Source organism: Triturus cristatus, chromosome 1_1 (genome assembly GCF_964204655.1).
Source record: "Triturus cristatus chromosome 1_1, aTriCri1.1, whole genome shotgun sequence".
NCBI lineage: Eukaryota > Metazoa > Chordata > Amphibia > Caudata > Salamandridae > Triturus > Triturus cristatus.
This window is the reverse complement of record NC_140579.1, coordinates 1,016,769,013-1,016,789,651: the sequence shown is the minus strand read 5'-3', so window position 1 is coordinate 1,016,789,651 and position 20,639 is coordinate 1,016,769,013.

Sequence of the window (20,639 nt, the reverse complement as noted above, 5' to 3'; positions counted from 1 at the left end):
ATCTTTTAGACCAGCACTGACCCTGAGAAGTAATTCAAGCGTACTTACCAGTAACTTGTATTTCCCTCCTTATGAATGCATTGTGTGGTTTTCACCTGAAAAGTTTCGAAGTGTCCATTTTTGAAACGTACAAATATTACTCCTAAATCAGCTGAACTACGAATTCTGATTTACTCACCTGTTATCAGGAGAGAACTCAGTGCTGCATCTTTTAGCCCAGCACTGACCCCGAAAAGTAATTCTAAGCGTACTTACCAGTAACTTGTATTTCCTTCCATAGGAATCCACTGTGGTTTTCAGCAGAAAAGTTTCCAAGTGTCCATTTTTGAAACGTACAAATATTCCTCTAAAATCAGTCAAACTACGAATTCCGATTTACTCACCTGTTATCAGGAGAGAACCCAGTGCTGCATCTTTTAGCCCAGCACTGACCCTTGAAAGTAATTATAAGCGTACATACCAGTAACTTGTATTTCCTTCCATAGGAATCCATTGTGTGGTTTTTACCTGAAAAGTTTTCAAGTGTCCATTTTTGAAACGTACAAATATTCCTCTAAAGTCAGTCGAACTATTAATTCCGATTTACTCACCTGTTATCAGGAGAGAACCCAGTGCTGCATCTTTTAGACCAGCACTGACCCTGAGAAGTAATTCAAGCGTACTTACCAGTAACTTGTATTTCTTTCCATAGGAATCCATTGTGTGGTTTTCACCAGAAAAGATTATGTGTCCATTTTTGAAACGTACAAATATTCCTCTAAAATCAGCCAAACTACGAATTTCGATTTACTCACCTGTTATCAGGAGAGAACTCAGTGCTGCATCTTTTAGACTAGCACTGACCCTGGAAAGTAATTCTAAGCGTACTTACCAGTAATTGTATTTCCTTCCATAGGAATCCATTGTGTGGTTTTTACTTGAAAAGTTTTCAAGTGCCCATTTTTGAAACGTAAAAATATTCCTCTTAAATCAGCCAAACTACGAATTCCAATTTACTCACCTGTTATCAGGAGAGAACCTAGTGCTGCATCTTTTAGCCCAGCACTGACCCTTGAAAGTAATTATAAACGTACATACCAGTAACTTGTATTTCCTTCCATAGGAATCCATTGTGTGGTTTTTACCTGAAAAGTTTTCAAGTGTCCATTTTTGAAACGTACAAATATTCCTCTAAAGTCAGTCGAACTATGAATTCCGATTTACTCACCTGTTATCAGGAGAGAACCCAGTGCTGCATCTTTTAGACCAGCACTGACCCTGAGAAGTAATTCAAGCGTACTTACCAGTAACTTGTATTTCTTTCCATAGGAATCCATTGTGTGGTTTTCACCAGAAAAGATTCTGTGTCCATTTTTGAAACGTACAAATATTCCTCTAAAATCAGCCAGACTACGAATTTCGATTTACTCACCTGTTATCAGGAGAGAACTCAGTGCTGCATCTTTTAGACTAGCACTGACCCTGGAAAGTAATTCTAAGCGTACTTACCAGTAATTGTATTTCCTTCCATAGGAATCCGTTGTGTGGTTTTTACTTGAAAAGTTTTCAAGTGTCCATTTTTGAAACGTACAAATATTCCTCTTAAATCAGCCGAACTACGATTTCCGATTTACTCACCTGTTATCAGGAGAGAACCCAGTGCTGCATCTTTTAGCCCAGCACTGACCCTGGAACGTAATTCTAAGCGTACTTACCAGTAACTTGTATTTCCTTCCATAGGAATCCATTGTGTGGTTTTCAGCAGAAAAGTTTCCAGGTGTCCATTTTTGAAACGTTCAAATATTCCTCTAAAATCAGCCGAACTACGAATTCCAATTTACTCACCTGTTATCAGGATTGAACTCAGTGCTGCTTCTTTTAGACTAGCACTGACCCTGAAAAGTAATTCAAGCGTACTTACCAGCAACTTGTATTTCCTTCCATAGGAATCCATTGTGTGGTTTTCACCAGAAAAGATTCTGTGTCCATTTTTGAAATGTACAAATATCCCTCTAAAATCAGCCAACCTACGAATTTCGATTTACTCACCTGTTATCAGGAGAGAACTCATTGCTGCATCTTTTAGACTAGCACTGACCCTGGAAAGTAATTCTAAGCGTACTTACCAGTAATTGTATTTCCTTCCATAGGAATCCATTGTGTGGTTTTTACTTGAAAAGTTTTCAAGTGTCCATTTTTGAAACGTACAAATATTCCTCTTAAATCAGCCGAACTACGAATTCCGATTTACTCACCTGTTATCAGGAGAGAACCCAGTGCTGCATCTTTTAGCCCAGCACTGACCCTGGAATGTAATTCTAAGCGTACTTACCAGTAACTTGTATTTCCTTCCATAGGAATCCATTGTGTGGTTTTCAGCAGAAAAGTTTCCAGGTGTCCATTTTTGAAACGTTCAAATATTCCTCTAAAATCAGCCGAACTACGAATTCCGATTTACTCACCTGTTATCGGGAGAGAACCCAGTGCTACATCTTTTAGGACAGCACTGACCCTGGAAAGTAATTCAAAGCGTACTTACCAGTAACTTGTATTTACTTCCATAGCAATCCATTGAGTGGTTTTCAGCAGAAAAGATTCCAAGTGTCCATTTTTGAAACGTACAAATATTCCTCTAAAATCAGCCGAACTACGAATTCCTATTTACTCACCTGTTATCAGGAGAGGACCCAGTGCTGCATCTTTTAGCCCAGCACTGAACCTGGAAAGTCATTCTAAGCGTACTTACCAGTAACTTGTATTTTCTTCTATAGGTATCCATTGTGTGGTTTTCAGCAGAAAAGTTTCCAAGTGTCCATTTTTGAAACGTACAAATATTCCTCTAAAATCAGCCGAACTACGAATTCCGATTTACTCACCTGTTATCAGGAGAGAACCCAATGCTGCATCTTTTAGCCCAGCACTGAACCTGAAAAGTAATTCTAAGCGTACTTACCAGTAACTTGTATTTTCTTCCATGGGAATCCATTGTGTGGTTTTCAGCAGAAAAGTTTCCAAGTGTCCATTTTTAAAATGTACAAATATTTCTCTAAAATCAGCTGAACTACAAATTCCGATTTACTCACCTGTTATCAGGAGAGAACCCAGTGCTACATCTTTTAGCCCAGCACTGACCCTGAAAAGTCATTCTAAGCGTACTTACCAGTAACTTGTATTTCCCTCCTTATGAATGCATTGTGTGGTTTTCACCTGAAAAGTTTCTAAGTGTCCATTTTTGAAACGTACAAATATTACTCCTAAATCAGCTGAACTACGAATTCTGATTTACTCACCTGTTATCAGGAGAGAACTCAGTGCTGCATCTTTTAGCCCAGCACTGACCCCGAAAAGTAATTCTAAGCGTACTTACCAGTAACTTGTATTTCCTTCCACAGGAATCCATTGTGTGGTTTGCAGCAGAAAAGTTTCCAAGTGTCCATTTTTGAAACGTACAAATATTCTTTTAAAATCAGTCGAACTATGAATTCCGATTTACTCACCTGTTATCAGGAGAGAACCCAGTGCTGCATCTTTTAGCCCAGCACTGACCCTTGAAAGTAATTATAAGCGTACATACCAGTAACTTGTATTTCCTTCCATAGGAATCCATTGTGTGTTTTTTACCTGAAAAGTTTTCAAGTGTCCATTTTTGAAACGTACAAATATTCCTCTAAAGTCAGTCGAACTATGAATTCCGATTTACTCACCTGTTATCAGGAGAGAACCCAGTGCTGCATCTTTTAGACCGGCACTGACCCTGAGAAGTAATTCAAGCATACTTACCAGTAACTTGTATTTCTTTCCATAGGAATCCATTGTGTGGTTTTCACCAGAAAAGATTCTGTGTCCATTTTTGAAATGTACAGATATTCCTCTAAAATCAGCCAGACTACGAATTTCGATTTACTCACCTGTTATCAGGAGAAAACTCAGTGCTGCATCTTTTAGACTAGCACTGACCCTTAAAAGTAATTCAAGCGTACTTACCAGCAACTTGTATTTCCTTCCATAGGAATCCATTGTGTGGTTTTCACCAGAAAAGATTATGTGTCCATTTTTGAAACGTACAAATATTCCTCTAAAATCAGCCAAACTACGAATTTCGATTTACTCACCTGTTATCAGGAGAGAACTCAGTGCTGCATCTTTTAGACTAGCACTGACCCTGGAAAGTAATTCTAAGCGTACTTACCAGTAATTGTATTACCTTCCATAGGAATCCATTGTGTGGTTTTTACTTGAAAAGTTTTCAAGTGTCCATTTTTGAAACGTACAAATATTCCTCTTAAATCAGCCGAACTACGAATTCCAATTTACTCACCTGTTATCAGGAGAGAACCCAGTGCTGCATCTTTTAGCCCAGCACTGACCCTTGAAAGTAATTATAAACGTACATACCAGTAACTTGTATTTCCTTCCATAGGAATCCATTGTGTGGTTTTTACCTGAAAAGTTTTCAAGTGTCCATTTTTGAAATGTACAAATATTCCTCTAAAGTCAGTCGAACTATGAATTCCGATTTACACACCTGTTATCAGGAGAGAACCCAGTGCTGCATCTTTTAGACCAGCACTGACCCTGAGAAGTAATTCAAGCGTACTTACCAGTAACTTGTATTTCTTTCCATAGGAATCCATTGTGTGGTTTTCACCAGAAAAGATTCTGTGTCCATTTTTGAAACGTACAAATATTCCTCTAAAATCAGCCAGACTACGAATTTCGATTTACTCACCTGTTATCAGGAGAGAACTCAGTGCTGCATCTTTTAGACTAGCACTGACCCTGGAAAGTAATTCTAAGCGTACTTACCAGTAATTGTATTTCCTTCCATAGGAATCCGTTGTGTGGTTTTTACTTGAAAAGTTTTCAAGTGTCCATTTTTGAAACGTACAAATATTCCTCTTAAATCAGCCGAACTACGATTTCCGATTTACTCACCTGTTATCAGGAGAGAACCCAGTGCTGCATCTTTTAGCCCAGCACTGACCCTGGAACGTAATTCTAAGCGTACTTACCAGTAACTTGTATTTCCTTCCATAGGAATCCATTGTGTGGTTTTCAGCAGAAAAGTCTCCAGGTGTCCATTTTTGAAACGTTCAAATATTCCTCTAAAATCAGCCGAACTACGAATTCCAATTTACTCACCTGTTATCAGGAGAGAACTCAGTGCTGCATCTTTTAGACTAGCACTGACCCTGAAAAGTAATTCAAGCGTACTTACCAGCAACTTGTATTTCCTTCCATAGGAATCCATTGTGTGGTTTTCACCAGAAAAGATTCTGTGTCCATTTTTGAAATGTACAAATATCCCTCTAAAATCAGCCAAACTACGAATTTTGATTTACTCACCTGTTATCAGGAGAGAACTCAGTGCTGCATCTTTTAGACTAGCACTGACCCTGGAAACTAATTCTAAGCGTACTTACCAGTAATTGTATTTCCTTCCATAGGAATCCATTGTGTGGTTTTCAGCAGAAAAGTTTCCGGGTGTCCATTTTTGAAACGTTCAAATATTCCTCTAAAATCAGCTGAACTACGAATTCCGATTTACTCACCTGTTATCGGGAGAGAACCCAGTGCTACATCTTTTAGGACAGCACTGACCCTGGAAAGTAATTCTAAGCGTACTTACCAGTAACTTGTATTTACTTCCATAGGAATCCATTGAGTGGTTTTCAGCAGAAAAGTTTCCAAGTGTCCATTTTTGAAACGTACAAATATTCCTCTAAAATCAGCCGAACTACGAATTCCGATTTACTCACCTGTTATCAGGAGAGGACCCAGTGCTGCATCTTTTAGCCCAGCACTGAACCTGGAAAGTCATTCTAAGCGTACTTACCAGTAACTTGTATTTTCTTCCATAGGAATCCATTGAGTGGTTTTCAGCAGAAAAGTTTCCAAGTGTCCATTTTTGAAACGTACAAATATTCCTCTAAAATCAGCCGAACTACGAATTCCGATTTACTCACCTGTTATCAGGAGAGAACCCAGTGCTACATTTTTTAGCCCAGCACTGACCCTAATAAGTAATTCTAAGCGTACTTACCAGTAACTTGTATTTCCTTCCTTATAAATGCATTGTGTGGTTTTCACCAGAAAAGTTTCTAAGTGTCCATTTTTGAAGCATACAAATATTACTCCTAAATCAGCCGAACTACGAATTCCGATTTACTCACCTGTTATCAGGAGAGAACCCAGTGCTGCATCTTTTAGCCCAGCACTGACTCTGAAAAGTAATTCTAAGCGTACTTACCAGTAACTTGTATTTCCTTCCATAGGAATACATTGTGTGGTTTTCACCAGAAAAGATTCTGTGTCCATTTTTGAAACATACAAATATTCCCCTAAAATCAGCCAAACTACGAATTTTGATTTACTCACAGTTATCAGGAGAGAACTGAGTGCTGCATCTTTTAGACTAGCACTGGCCCTGAAAAGTAATTCTAAGTGTACTTACCTGTAACTTGTATTTCCTTCCATAGGAATGCATTGTGTGGTTTTCACCAGAAAAGATTCTAAGTGTCCATTTTTGAAACATACAAATATTCCTCTTAAATCAGCCGAACTACGAATTCCGATTTACTCACCTGTTATCAGGAGAGAACCCAGTGCTGCATCTTTTAGCCCAGCACTGACCCTGGAATGTAATTCTAAGCGTACTTACCAGTAACTTGTATTTCCTTCCATAGAAATCCATTGTGTGGTTTTCAGCAGAAAAGTTTCCAGGTGTCCATTTTTGAAATGTTCAAATATTCCTCTAAAATCAGCCGAACTACGAATTCCGATTTACTCACCTGTTATCGGGAGAGAACCCAGTGCTACATCTTTTAGGACAGCACTGACCCTGGAAAGTAATTCTAAGCGTACTTACCAGTAACTTGTATTTACTTCCATAGCAATCCATTGAGTGGTTTTCAGCAGAAAAGTTTCCAAGTGTCCATTTTTGAAACGTACAAATATTCCTCTAAAATCAGCCGAACTACGAATTCCGATTTACTCACCTGTTATCAGGAGAGGACCCAGTGCTGCATCTTTTAGCCCAGCACTGAACCTGGAAAGTCATTCTAAGCGTACTTACCAGTAACTTGTATTTTCTTCTATAGGTATCCATTGTGTGGTTTTCAGCAGAAAAGTTTCCAAGTGTCCATTTTTGAAATGTACAAATATTTCTCTAAAATCAGCTGAACTACGAATTCCGATTTACTCACCTGTTATCAGGAGAGAACCCAGTGCTACATCTTTTAGCCAAGCACTGACCCTGAAAAGTAATGCTAAGCGTACTTACCAGTAACTTGTATTTCCCTGCTTATGAATGCATTGTGTGGTTTTCACCTGAAAAGTTTCTAAGTGTCCATTTTTGAAAAGTACAAATATTACTCCTAAATCAGCTGAACTACGAATTCCGATTTACTCACGTGTTATCAGGAGAGAACCCAGTGCTGCATCGTTTAGCCCAACAGTGACCCTGAAAAGTAATTAAAGCGTACTTACCAGTAACTTGTATTTACTTCCATAGGAATCCATTGTGTGGTTTTCACCAGAAAAGATTCTGTGTCCATTTTTTAAATGTACAAATGTTCCTCTAAAATCAGCCAAACTACGAATTTCGATTTACTCACCTGTTATCAGGAAAGAACTCAGTGCTGCATCTTTCAGCCCAGCACTGACCCTGAAAAGTAATTCTAAGCGTACTGACCAGTAACTTCTATTTCCTTCCATAGGAATCCATTGTTTGGTTTTCAGCAGAAAAGTTTCCAAGTGTCGATTTTTGAAACGTACAAATACTCCTCTAAAATCAGCAGAATTACGAATGCCGATTTACTCACCTGTTATCAGGAGAGAACCCAATGCTGCATCTTTTAGCCCAGCACTGAACCTGAAAAGTAATTCTAAGCGTACTTACCAGTAACTTGTATTTTCTTCCATGGGAATCCATTGTGTGGTTTTCAGCAGAAAAGTTTCCAAGTGTCCATTTTTGAAACGTACAAATATTCCTCTAAAATCAGTCGAACTACGAATTCCGATTTACTCACCTGTTATCAGGAGAGAACCCAATGCTGCATCTTTTAGCCCAGCACTGACCCTTGAAAGTATTTATAAGCGTACATACCAGTAACTTGTATTTCCTTCCATAGGAATCCATTGTGTGGTTTTTACCTGAAAAGTTTTCAAGTGTCCATTTTTGAAACGTACAAATATTCCTCTAAAGTCAGTCGAACTATGAATTCCGATTTACTCACCTGTTATCAGGAGAGAACCCAGTGCTGCATCGTTTAGCGCAGCAGTGACCCTGAAAAGTAATTAAAGCGTACTTACCAGTAACTTGTATTTCCTTCCATAGGAATCCATTGTGTGGTTTTCACCAGAAAAGATTCTGTGTCCATTTTTTAACTGTACAAATATTCCTCTAAAATCAGCCAAACTACGAATTTCGATTTACTCACCTGTTATCAGGAAAGAACTCAGTGCTGCATCTTTCAGCCCAGCACTGACCCTGAAAAGTAATTCTAAGCGTACTGACAAGTAACTTCTATTTCCTTCCATAGAAATCCATTGTATGGTTTTCAGCAGAAAAGTTTCCAAGTATCGATTTTTGAAACGTACAAATACTCCTTTAAAATCAGGAGAATTACGAATGCCGATTTACTCACCTGTTATCGGGAGAGAACCCAGTGCTGCATCTTTTAGACCTGCACTGACCCTGAAAAGTAATTCAAGCGTACTTACCAGTAACTTGTATTTCCTTCCATAGGAATGCATTGTGTGGTTTTCAGCAGAAAAGTTTTCAAGTGTCCATTTTTGAAATGTACAAATATTCCTCTAAAATCAGCCGAACTACGAATTCCGATTTACTCACCTGTTATCAGGAGAGAACCCAGTGCTACATCTTTTAGCCCAGCACTGACCCTGAAAAGTAATTCTAAGCGTACTTACCAGTAACTTGTATTTCCCTCCTTATGAATGCATTGTGTGGTTTTCAGCAGAAAAGTTTCTAAGTGTCCATTTCTGAAACATACAAATATTACTCCTAAATCAGCTGAACTACAAATTCTGATTTACTCACCTGTTATCAGGAGAGAACCCAGTGCTGCATCTTTTAGCCCAGCACTGACCCTGAGAAGCAATTCAAGCATACTTACCAGTAACTTGTATTTCTTTCCATAGGAATCCATTGTGTGGTTTTCACCAGAAAAGATTCTGTGTCCATTTTTGAAACGTACAAATATTCCTCTAAAATCAGCCAAACTACGAATTCCGATTTTCTCACCTGTTATCAGGAGAGTACCCAGTGCTGCATCTTTTAGCCCAGCACTGACCCTTGAAAGTAATTATAAGCGTACATACCAGTAACTTGTATTTCGTCCATAGGAATCCTTTGTGTGGTTTTTACCTGAAAAGTTTTCAAGTGTCCATTTTTGAAACGTACAAATATTCTTCTTAAATCAGCCGAACTACGATTTCCGATTTACTCACCTGTTATCAGGAGAGAACCCAGTGCTGCATCTTTTAGCCCAGCACTGACCCTGGAACGTAATTCTAAGCGTACTTTTCAGTAACTTGTATTTCCTTCCATAGGAATCCATTGTGTGGTTTTCAGCAGAAAAGTTTCCAGGTGTCCATTTTTGAAACGTTCAAATATTCCTCTAAAATCAGCCGAACTACGAATTCCAATTTACTCACCTGTTATCAGGAGAGAACTCAGTGCTGCATCTTTTAGACTAGCACTGACCCTGAAAAGTAATTCAAGCGTACTTACCAGCAACTTGTATTTCCTTCCATAGGAATCCATTGTGTGGTTTTCACTAGAAAAGATTCTGTGTCCATTTTTGAAATGTACAAATATCCCTCTAAAATCAGCCAAACTACGAATTCCGATTTACTCAGCTGTTATCAGGAGAGAACCCAGTGCTGCATCTTTTAGCCCAGCACTGACCCTGGAATGTAATTCTAAGCGTACTTACCAGTAATTGTATTTCCTTCCATAGGAATCCATTGTGTGGTTTTCAGCAGAAAAGTTACCAGGTGTCCATTTTTGAAACATTCAAATATTCCTCTAAAATCAGCCGAACTACGAATTCCGATTTACTCTCCTGTTATCAGGAGAGAACCCAGTGCTGCATCTTTTAGACCAGCACTAACCCTGAGAAGTAATTCAAGCGTACTTACCAGTAACTTGTATTTCTTTCCATAGGAATCCATTGTGTGGTTTTCACCAGAAAAGATTCTGTGTCCATTTTTGAAACGTACAAATATTCCTCTAAAATCAGCCAGACTACGAATTTCGATTTACTCACCTGTTATCAGGAGAGAACTCAGTGCTGCATCTTTTAGACTAGCACTGACCCTGGAAAGTAATTCTAAGCGTACTTACCAGTAATTGTATTTCCTTCCATAGGAATCCGTTGTGTGGTTTTTACTTGAAAAGTTTTCAAGTGTCCATTTTTGAAACGTACAAATATTCCTCTTAAATCAGCCAAACTACGATTTCCGATTTACTCACCTGTTATCAGGAGAGAACCCAGTGCTGCATCTTTTAGCCCAGCACTGACCCTGGAACGTAGTTCTAAGCGTACTTACCAGTAACTTGTATTTCCTTCCATAGGAATCCATTGTGTGGTTTTCAGCAGAAAAGTTTCCAGGTGTCCATTTTTTAAACGTTCAAATATTCCTCTAAAATCAGCCGAACTACGAATTCCAATTTACTCACCTGTTATCAGGAGAGAACTCAGTGCTGCATCTTTTAGACTAGCACTGACCCTGAAAAGTAATTCAAGCGTACTAACCAGCAACTTGTATTTCCTTCCATAGGAATCCATTGTGTGGTTTTCACCAGAAAAGATTCTGTGTCCATTTTTGAAATGTACAAATATCCCTCTAAAATAAGCCAAACTATGAATTTCGATTTACTCACCTGTTATAAGTGGAGAACTCAGTGCTGCATCTTTTAGACAAGCACTGACCCTGGAAAGTAATTCTAAGCGTACTTACCAGTAATTGTATTTCCTTCCATAGGAATCCATTGTGTGGTTTTTACTTGAAAAGTTTTCAAGTGTACATTTTCAAACGTACAAATATTCCTCTTAAATCAGCCGAACTACGAATTCCGATTTACTCACCTGTTATCAGGAGAGAACCCAGTGCTGCATCTTTTAGCCCAGCACTGACCCTGGAATGTAATTCTAAGCGTACTTACCAGTAATTGTATTTCCTTCCATAGGAATCCGTTGTGTGGTTTTCAGCAGAAAAGTTTCCAGGTGTCCATTTTTGAAACGTTCAAATATTCCTCTAAAATCAGCCGAACTACGATTTCCGATTTACTCACCTGTTATCGGGAGAGAACCCAGTGCTACATCTTTTAGGACAGCACTGACCCTGGAAATTAATTCTAAGCGTACTTACCAGTAACTTGTATTTATTTCCATAGGAATCCATTGAGTGGTTTTCAGCAGAAAAGTTTCCAGGTGTCCATTTTTGAAACGTACAAATATTCCTCTAAAATCAGCCGAACTACGAATTCCGATTTACTCACCTGTTATCAGGAGAGGACCCAGTGCTGCATCTTTTAGCCCAGCACTGAACCTGGAAAGTAATTCAAGCGTACTAACCAGCAACTTGTATTTCCTTCCATATGAATCCATTGTGTGGTTTTCACCAGAAAAGATTCTGTGTCCATTTTTGAAATGTACAAATATCCCTCTAAAATCAGCCGAACTATGAATTCCGATTTACTCACCTGTTATCAGGAGAGAACCCAATGCTGCATCTTTTAGACTAGCACTGACCCTGGAAAGTAATTCTAAGCGTACTTACCAGTAATTGTATTTCCTTCCATAGGAATCCATTGGGTGGTTTTTACTTGAAAAGTTTTCAAGTGTCCATTTTTGAAACGTACAAATATTCCTCTTAAATCAGCCGAACTACGAATTCCGATTTACTCACCTGTTATCAGGAGAGAACCCAGTGCTGCATCTTTTAGCCCAGCACTGACCCTGGAATGTAATTCTAAGCGTACTTACCAGTAATTGTATTTCCTTCCATAGGAATCCGTTGTGTGGTTTTCAGCAGAAAAGTTTCCAGGTGTCCATTTTTGAAACGTTCAAATATTCCTCTAAAATCAGCCGAACTACGATTTCCGATTTACTCACCTGTTATCGGGAGAGAACCCAGTGCTACATCTTTTAGGACAGCACTGACCCTGGAAATTAATTCTAAGCGTACTTACCAGTAACTTGTATATATTTCAATAGGAATCCATTGAGTGGTTTTCAGCAGAAAAGTTTCCAGGTGTCCATTTTTGAAACGTACAAATATTCCTCTAAAATCAGCCGAACTACGAATTCCGATTTACTCACCTGTTATCAGGAGAGGACCCAGTGCTGCATATTTTAGCCCAGCACTGAACCTGGAAAGTAATTCAAGCGTACTAACCAGCAACTTGTATTTCCTTCCATATGAATCCATTGTGTGGTTTTCACCAGAAAAGATTCTGTGTCCATTTTTGAAATGTACAAATATCCCTCTAAAATCAGCCGAACTATGAATTCCGATTTACTCACCTGTTATCAGGAGAGAACCCAGTGCTGCATCTTTTAGCCCAGCACTGACCCTGGAATGTAATTCTAAGCGTACTTACCAGTAACTTGTATTTCCTTCCATAGGAATCCATTGTGTGGTTTTTACTTGAAAAGTTTTCAAGTGTCCATTTTTGAAACGTACAAATATTCCTCTTAAATCAGCCGAACTACGAATTCCGATTTACTCACCTGTTATCAGGAGAGAACCCAGTGCTGCATCTTTTAGCCCAGCACTGACCCTGGAAAGTAATTCTAAGCGTACTTACCAGTAACTTGTATTTACTTCCATAGGAATCCATTGAGTGGTTTTCAGCAGAAAAGATTCCAAGTGTCCATTTTTGAAACGTACAAATATTCCTCTAAAATCAGCAGAACTACGAATTCCGATTTACTCACCTGTTATCAGGAGAGGACCCAGTGCTGCATCTTTTAGCCCAGCACTGAACCTGGAAAGTCATTCTAAGCGTACTTACCAGTAACTTGTATTTTCTTCTATAGGTATCCATTGTGTGGTTTTCAGCAGAAAAGTTTCCAAGTGTCCATTTTTGAAACGTACAAATATTCCTCTAAAATCAGCCGAACTACGAATTCCGATTTACTCACCTGTTATCAGGAGAGAACCCAATGCTGCATCTTTTAGCCCAGCACTGAACCTGAAAAGTAATTCTAAGCGTACTTACCAGTAACTTGTATTTTCTTCCATGGGAATCCATTGTGTGGTTTTCAGCAGAAAAGTTTCCAAGTGTCCATTTTTGAAATGTACAAATATTTCTCTAAAATCAGCTGAACTACGAATTCCGATTTACTCACCTGTTATCAGGAGAGAACCCAGTGCTACATCTTTTAGCCAAGCACTGACCCTGAAAAGTAATTCTAAGCGTACTTACCAGTAACTTGTATTTCCCTCCTTATGAATGCATTGTGTGGTTTTCACCTGAAAAGTTTCTAAGTGTCCATTTTTGAAACGTACAAATATTACTCCTAAATCAGCTGAACTACGAATTCTGATTTACTCACCTGTTATCAGGAGAGAACTCAGTGCTGCATCTTTTAGCCCAGCACTGACCCTGAAAAGTAATTCTAAGCGTACTTACCAGTAACTTGTATTTCCTTCCATAGGAATCCATTGTGTGGTTTTCAGCAGAAAAGTTTTCAAGTGTCTATTTTTGAAACGTACAAATATTCCTCTTAAATCAGCCGAACTACGAATTCCAATTTACTCACCTGTTATCAGGAGAGAACCCAGTGCTGCATCTTTTAGCCCAGCACTGACCCTTGAAAGTAATTATAAACGTACATACCAGTAACTTGTATTTCCTTCCATAGGAATCCATTGTGTGGTTTTTACCTGAAAAGTTTTCAAGTGTCCATTTTTGAAACGTACAAATATTCCTCTAAAGTCAGTCGAACTATGAATTCCGATTTACTCACCTGTTATCAGGAGAGAACCCAGTGCTGCATCTTTTAGACCAGCACTGACCCTGAGAAGTAATTCAAGCGTACTTACCAGTAACTTGTATTTCTTTCCATAGGAATCCATTGTGTGGTTTTCACCAGAAAAGATTCTGTGTCCATTTTTGAAACGTACAAATATTCCTCTAAAATCAGCCAGACTACGAATTTCGATTTACTCACCTGTTATCAGGAGAAAACTCAGTGCTGCATCTTTTAGACTAGCACTGACCCTGGAAAGTAATTCTAAGCGTACTTACCAGTAATTGTATTTCCTTCCATAGGAATCCGTTGTGTGGTTTTTACTTGAAAAGTTTTCAAGTGTCCATTTTTGAAACGTACAAATATTCCTCTTAAATCAGCCGAACTACGATTTCCGATTTACTCACCTGTTATCAGGAGAGAACCCAGTGCTGCATCTTTTAGCCCAGCACTGACCCTGGAATGTAATTCTAAGCGTACTTACCAGTAATTGTATTTCCTTCCATAGGAATCCGTTGTGTGGTTTTCAGCAGAAAAGTTTCCAGGTGTCCATTTTTGAAACGTTCAAATATTCCTCTAAAATCAGCCGAACTACGATTTCCGATTTACTCACCTGTTATCGGGAGAGAACCCAGTGCTACATCTTTTAGGACAGCACTGACCCTGGAAAGTAATTCTAAGCGTACTTACCAGTAACTTGTATTTACTTCCATAGGAATCCATTGAGTGGTTTTCAGCAGAAAAGTTTCCAGGTGTCCATTTTTGAAACGTACAAATATTCCTCTAAAATCAGCCGAACTACGAATTCCGATTTACTCACCTGTTATCAGGAGAGGACCCAGTGCTGCATCTTTTAGCCCAGCACTGAACCTGGAAAGTAATTCAAGCGTACTAACCAGCAACTTGTATTTCCTTCCATATGAATCCATTGTGTGGTTTTCACCAGAAAAGATTCTGTGTCCATTTTTGAAATGTACAAATATCCCTCTAAAATCAGCCGAACTATGAATTCCGATTTACTCACCTGTTATCAGGAGAGAACCCAATGCTGCATCTTTTAGACTAGCACTGACCCTGGAAAGTAATTCTAAGCGTACTTACCAGTAATTGTATTTCCTTCCATAGGAATCCATTGTGTGGTTTTTACTTGAAAAGTTTTCAAGTGTCCATTTTTGAAACGTGCACATATTCCTCTTAAATCAGCTGAACTACGAATTCCGATTTACTCACCTGTTATCAGGAGAGAACCCAGTGCTGCATCTTTTAGCCCAGCACTGACCCTGGAATGTAATTCTAAGCGTACTTACCAGTAACTTGTATTTCCTTCCATAGGAATCCATTGTGTGGTTTTCAGCAGAAAAGTTTCCAGGTGTCCATTTTTGAAACGTTCAAATATTCCTCTAAAATCAGCCGAACTACGAATTCCGATTTCCTCACCTGTTATCGGGAGAGAACCCAGTGCTACATCTTTTAGGACAGCACTGACCCTGGAAAGTAATTCTAAGCGTACTTACCAGTAACTTGTATTTACTTCCATAGCAATCCATTGAGTGGTTTTCAGCAGAAAAGTTTCCAAGTGTCCATTTTTGAAACGTACAAATATTCCTCTAAAATCAGCCGAACTAAAAATTCCGATTTACTCACCTGTTATCAGGAGAGGACCCAGTGCTGCATCTTTTAGCCCAGCACTGAACCTGGAAAGTCATTCTAAGATTACTTACCAGTAACTTGTATTTTCTTCTATAGGTATCCATTGTGTGGTTTTCAGCAGAAAAGTTTCCAAGTGTCCATTTTTGAAACGTACAAATATTCCTCTAAAATCAGCCGAACTACGAATTCCGATTTACTCACCTGTTATCAGGAGAGAACCCAATGCTGCATCTTTTAGCCCAGCACTGAACCTGAAAAGTAATTCTAAGCGTACTTACCAGTAACTTGTATTTTCTTCCATGGGAATCCATTGTGTGGTTTTCAGCAGAAAAGTTTCCAAGTGTCCATTTTTGAAATGTACAAATATTTCTCTAAAATCAGCTGAACTGCGAATTCTGATTTACTCACCTGTTATCAGGAGAGAACCCAGTGCTACATCTTTTAGCCAAGCACTGACCCTGAAAAGTAATTCTAAGCGTACTTACGAGTAACTTGTATTTCCCTGCTTATGAATGCATTGTGTGGTTTTCACCTGATAAGTTTCTAAGTGTCCATTTTTGAAACGTACAAATATTACTCCTAAATCAGCTGAACTACGAATTCTGATTTACTCACCTGTTATCAGGAGAGAACTCAGTGCTGCATCTTTTAGCCCAGCACTGACCCCGAAAAGTAATTCTAAGCGTACTTACCAGTAACTTGTATTTCCTTCCATAGGAATCCATTGTGTGGTTTTCAGCAGAAAAGTTTTCAAGTGTCCATTTTTGAAACGTACAAATATTCCTCTTAAATCAGCCGAACTACGAATTCCAATTTACTCACCTGTTATCAGGAGAGAACCCAGTGCTGCATCTTTTAGCCCAGCACTGACCCTTGAAAGTAATTATAAACGTACATACCAGTAACTTGTATTTCCTTCCATAGGAATCCATTGTGTGGTTTTTACCTGAAAAGTTTTCAAGTGTCCATTTTTGAAACGTACAAATATTCCTCTAAAGTCAGTCGAACTATGAATTCCGATTTACTCACCTGTTATCAGGAGAGAACCCAGTGCTGCATCTTTTAGACCAGCACTGACCCTGAGAAGTAATTCAAGCGTACTTACCAGTAACTTGTATTTCTTTCCATAGGAATCCATTGTGTGGTTTTCACCAGAAAAGATTCTGTGTCCATTTTTGAAACGTACAAATATTCCTCTAAAATCAGCCAGACTACGAATTTCGATTTACTCACCTGTTATCAGGAGAGAACTCAGTGCTGCATCTTTTCGACTAGCACTGACCCTGGAAAGTAATTCTAAGCGTACTTACCAGTAATTGTATTTCCTTCCATAGGAATCCGTTGTGTGGTTTTTACTTGAAAAGTTTTCAAGTGTCCATTTTTGAAACGTACAAATATTCCTCTTAAATCAGCCGAACTACGATTTCCGATTTACTCACCTGTTATCAGGAGAGAACCCAGTGCTGCATCTTTTAGCCCAGCACTGACCCTGGAACGTAATTCTAAGCGTACTTACCAGTAACTTGTATTTCCTTCCATAGGAATCCATTGTGTGGTTTTCAGCAGAAAAGTTTCCAGGTGTCCATTTTTGAAACGTTCAAATATTCCTCTAAAATCAGCCTAACTACAAATTCCAATTTACTCACCTGTTATCAGGAGAGAACTCAGTGCTGCTTCTTTTAGACTAGCACTGACCCTGAAAAGTAATTCAAGCGTACTTACCAGCAACTTGTATTTCCTTCCATAGGAATCCATTGTGTGGTTTTCACCAGAAAAGATTCTGTGTCCATTTTTGAAATGTACAAATATCCCTCTAAAATCAGCCAAACTACGAATTTCGATTTACTCACCTGTTATCAGGAGAGAACTCATTGCTGCATCTTTTAGACTAGCACTGACCCTGGAAAGTAATTCTAAGCGTACTTACCAGTAATTGTATTTCCTTCCATAGGAATCCATTGTGTGGTTTTTACTTGAAAAGTTTTCAAGTGTCCATTTTTGAAACGTACAAATATTCCTCTTAAATCAGCCGAACTACGAATTCCGATTTACTCACCTGTTATCAGGAGAGAACCCAGTGCTGCATCTTTTAGCCCAGCACTGACCCTGGAATGTAATTCTAAGCGTACTTACCAGTAATTGTATTTCCTTCCATAGGAATCCGTTGTGTGGTTTTCAGCAGAAAAGTTTCCAGGTGTCCATTTTTGAAACGTTCAAATATTCCTCTAAAATCAGCCGAACTACGATTTCCGATTTACTAACCTGTTATCGGGAGAGAACCCAGTGCTACATCTTTTAGGACAGCACTGACCCTGGTAATTAATTCTAAGCGTACTTACCAGTAACTTGTATTTATTTAAATAGGAATCCATTGAGTGGTTTTCAGCAGAAAAGTTTCCAGGTGTCCATTTTTGAAACGTACAAATATTCCTCTAAAATCAGCCGAACTACGAATTCCGATTTACTCACCTGTTATCAGGAGAGGACCCAGTGCTGCATCTTTTAGCCCAGCACTGAACCTGGAAAGTAATTCAAGCGTACTAACCAGCAACTTGTATTTCCTTCCATATGAATCCATTGTGTGGTTTTCACCAGAAAAGATTCTGTGTCCATTTTTGAAATGTACAAATATCCCTCTAAAATCAGCCGAACTATGAATTCCGATTTACTCACCTGTTATCAGGAGAGAACCCAATGCTGCATCTTTTAGACTAGCACTGACCCTGGAAAGTAATTCTAAGCGTACTTACCAGTAATTGTATTTCCTTCCATAGGAATCCATTGTGTGGTTTTTACTTGAAAAGTTTTCAAGTGTCCATTTTTGAAACGTACAAATATTCCTCTTAAATCAGCCGAACTACGAATTCCGATTTCTTCACCTGTTATCAGGAGAGAACCCAGTGCTGCATCTTTTAGCCCAGCACTGACCCTGGAATGTAATTCTAAGCGTACTTACCAGTAACTTGTATTTCCTTCCATAGGAATCCATTGTGTGGTTTTCAGCAGAAAAGTTTCCAGGTGTCCATTTTTGAAACGTTCAAATATTCCTCTAAAATCAGCCGAACTACGAATTCCGATTTACTCACCTGTTATCGGGAGAGAACCCAGTTCTACATCTTTTAGGACAGCACTGACCCTGGAAAGTAATTCTAAGCGTACTTACCAGTAACTTGTATTTACTTCCATAGGAATCCATTGAGTGGTTTTCAGCAGAAAAGTTTCCAAGTGTCCATTTTTGAAATGTACAAATATTTCTCTAAAATCAGCTGAACTACGAATTCCGATTTACTCACCTGTTATCAGGAGAGAACCCAGTGCTACATCTTTTAGCCAAGCACTGACCCTGAAAAGTAATTCTAAGCGTACTTACCAGTAACTTGTATTTCCCTCCTTATGAATGCATTGTGTGGTTTTCACCTGAAAAGTTTCTAAGTGTCCATTTTTGAAACGTACAAATATTACTCCTAAATCAGCTGAACTACGAATTCTGATTTACTCACCTGTTATCAGGAGAGAACTCAGTGCTGCATCTTTTAGCCCAGCACTGACCTTGAAAAGTAATTCTAAGCGTACTTACCAGTAACTTGTATTTCCTTCCATAGGAATCCATTGTGTGGTTTTCAGCAGAAAAGTTTTCAAGTGTCTATTTTTGAAACGTACAAATATTCCTCTTAAATCAGCCGAACTACGAATTCCAATTTACTCACCTGTTATCCGGAGAGAACCCAGTGCTGCATCTTTTAGCCCAGCACTGACCCTTGAAAGTAATTATAAACGTACATACCAGTAACTTGTATTTCCTTCCATAGGAATCCATTGTGTGGTTTTTACCTGAAAAGTTTTCAAGTGTCCATTTTTGAAACGTACAAATATTCCTCTAAAGTCAGTCGAACTATGAATTCCGATTTACACACCTGTTATCAGGAGAGAACCCAGTGCTGCATCTTTTAGACCAGCACTGACCCTGAGAAGTAATTCAAGCGTACTTACCAGTAACTTGTATTTCTTTCCATAGGAATCCATTGTGTGGTTTTCACCAGAAAAGATTCTGTGTCCATTTTTGAAACGTACAAATATTCCTCTAAAATCAGCCAGACTACGAATTTCGATTTACTCACCTGTTATCAGGAGAGAACTCAGTGCTGCATCTTTTAGACTAGCACTGACCCTGGAAAGTAATTCTAAGCGTACTTACCAGTAATTGTATTTCCTTCCATAGGAATCCGTTGTGTGGTTTTTACTTGAAAAGTTTTCAAGTGTCCATTTTTGAAACGTACAAATATTCCTCTTAAATCAGCCGAACTACGATTTCCGATTTACTCACCTGTTATCAGGAGAGAACCCAGTGCTGCATCTTTTAGCCCAGCACTGACCCTGGAATGTAATTCTAAGCGTACTTACCAGTAATTGTATTTCCTTCCATAGGAATCCATTGAGTGGTTTTCAGCAGAAAAGTTTCCAGGTGTCCATTTTTGAAACGTACAAATATTCCTCTAAAATCAGCCGAACTACGAATTCCGATTTACTCACCTGTTATCAGGAGAGGACCCAGTGCTGCATCTTTTAGCCCAGCACTGAACCTGGAAAGTAATTCAAGCGTACTAACCAGCAACTTGTATTTCCTTCTATATGAATCCATTGTGTGGTTTTCACCAGAAAAGATTCTGTGTCCATTTTTGAAATGTACAAATATCCCTCTAAAATCAGCCGAACTATGAATTCCGATTTACTCACCTGTTATCAGGAGAGAACCCAATGCTGCATCTTTTAGACTAGCACTGACCCTGGAAAGTAATTCTAAGCGTACTTACCAGTAATTGTATTTCCTTCCATAGGAATCCATTGTGTGGTTTTTACTTGAAAAGTTTTCAAGTGTCCATTTTTGAAACGTGCACATATTCCTCTTAAATCAGCTGAACTACGAATTCCGATTTACTCACCTGTTATCAGGAGAGAACCCAGTGCTGCATCTTTTAGCCCAGCACTGACCCTGGAATGTAATTC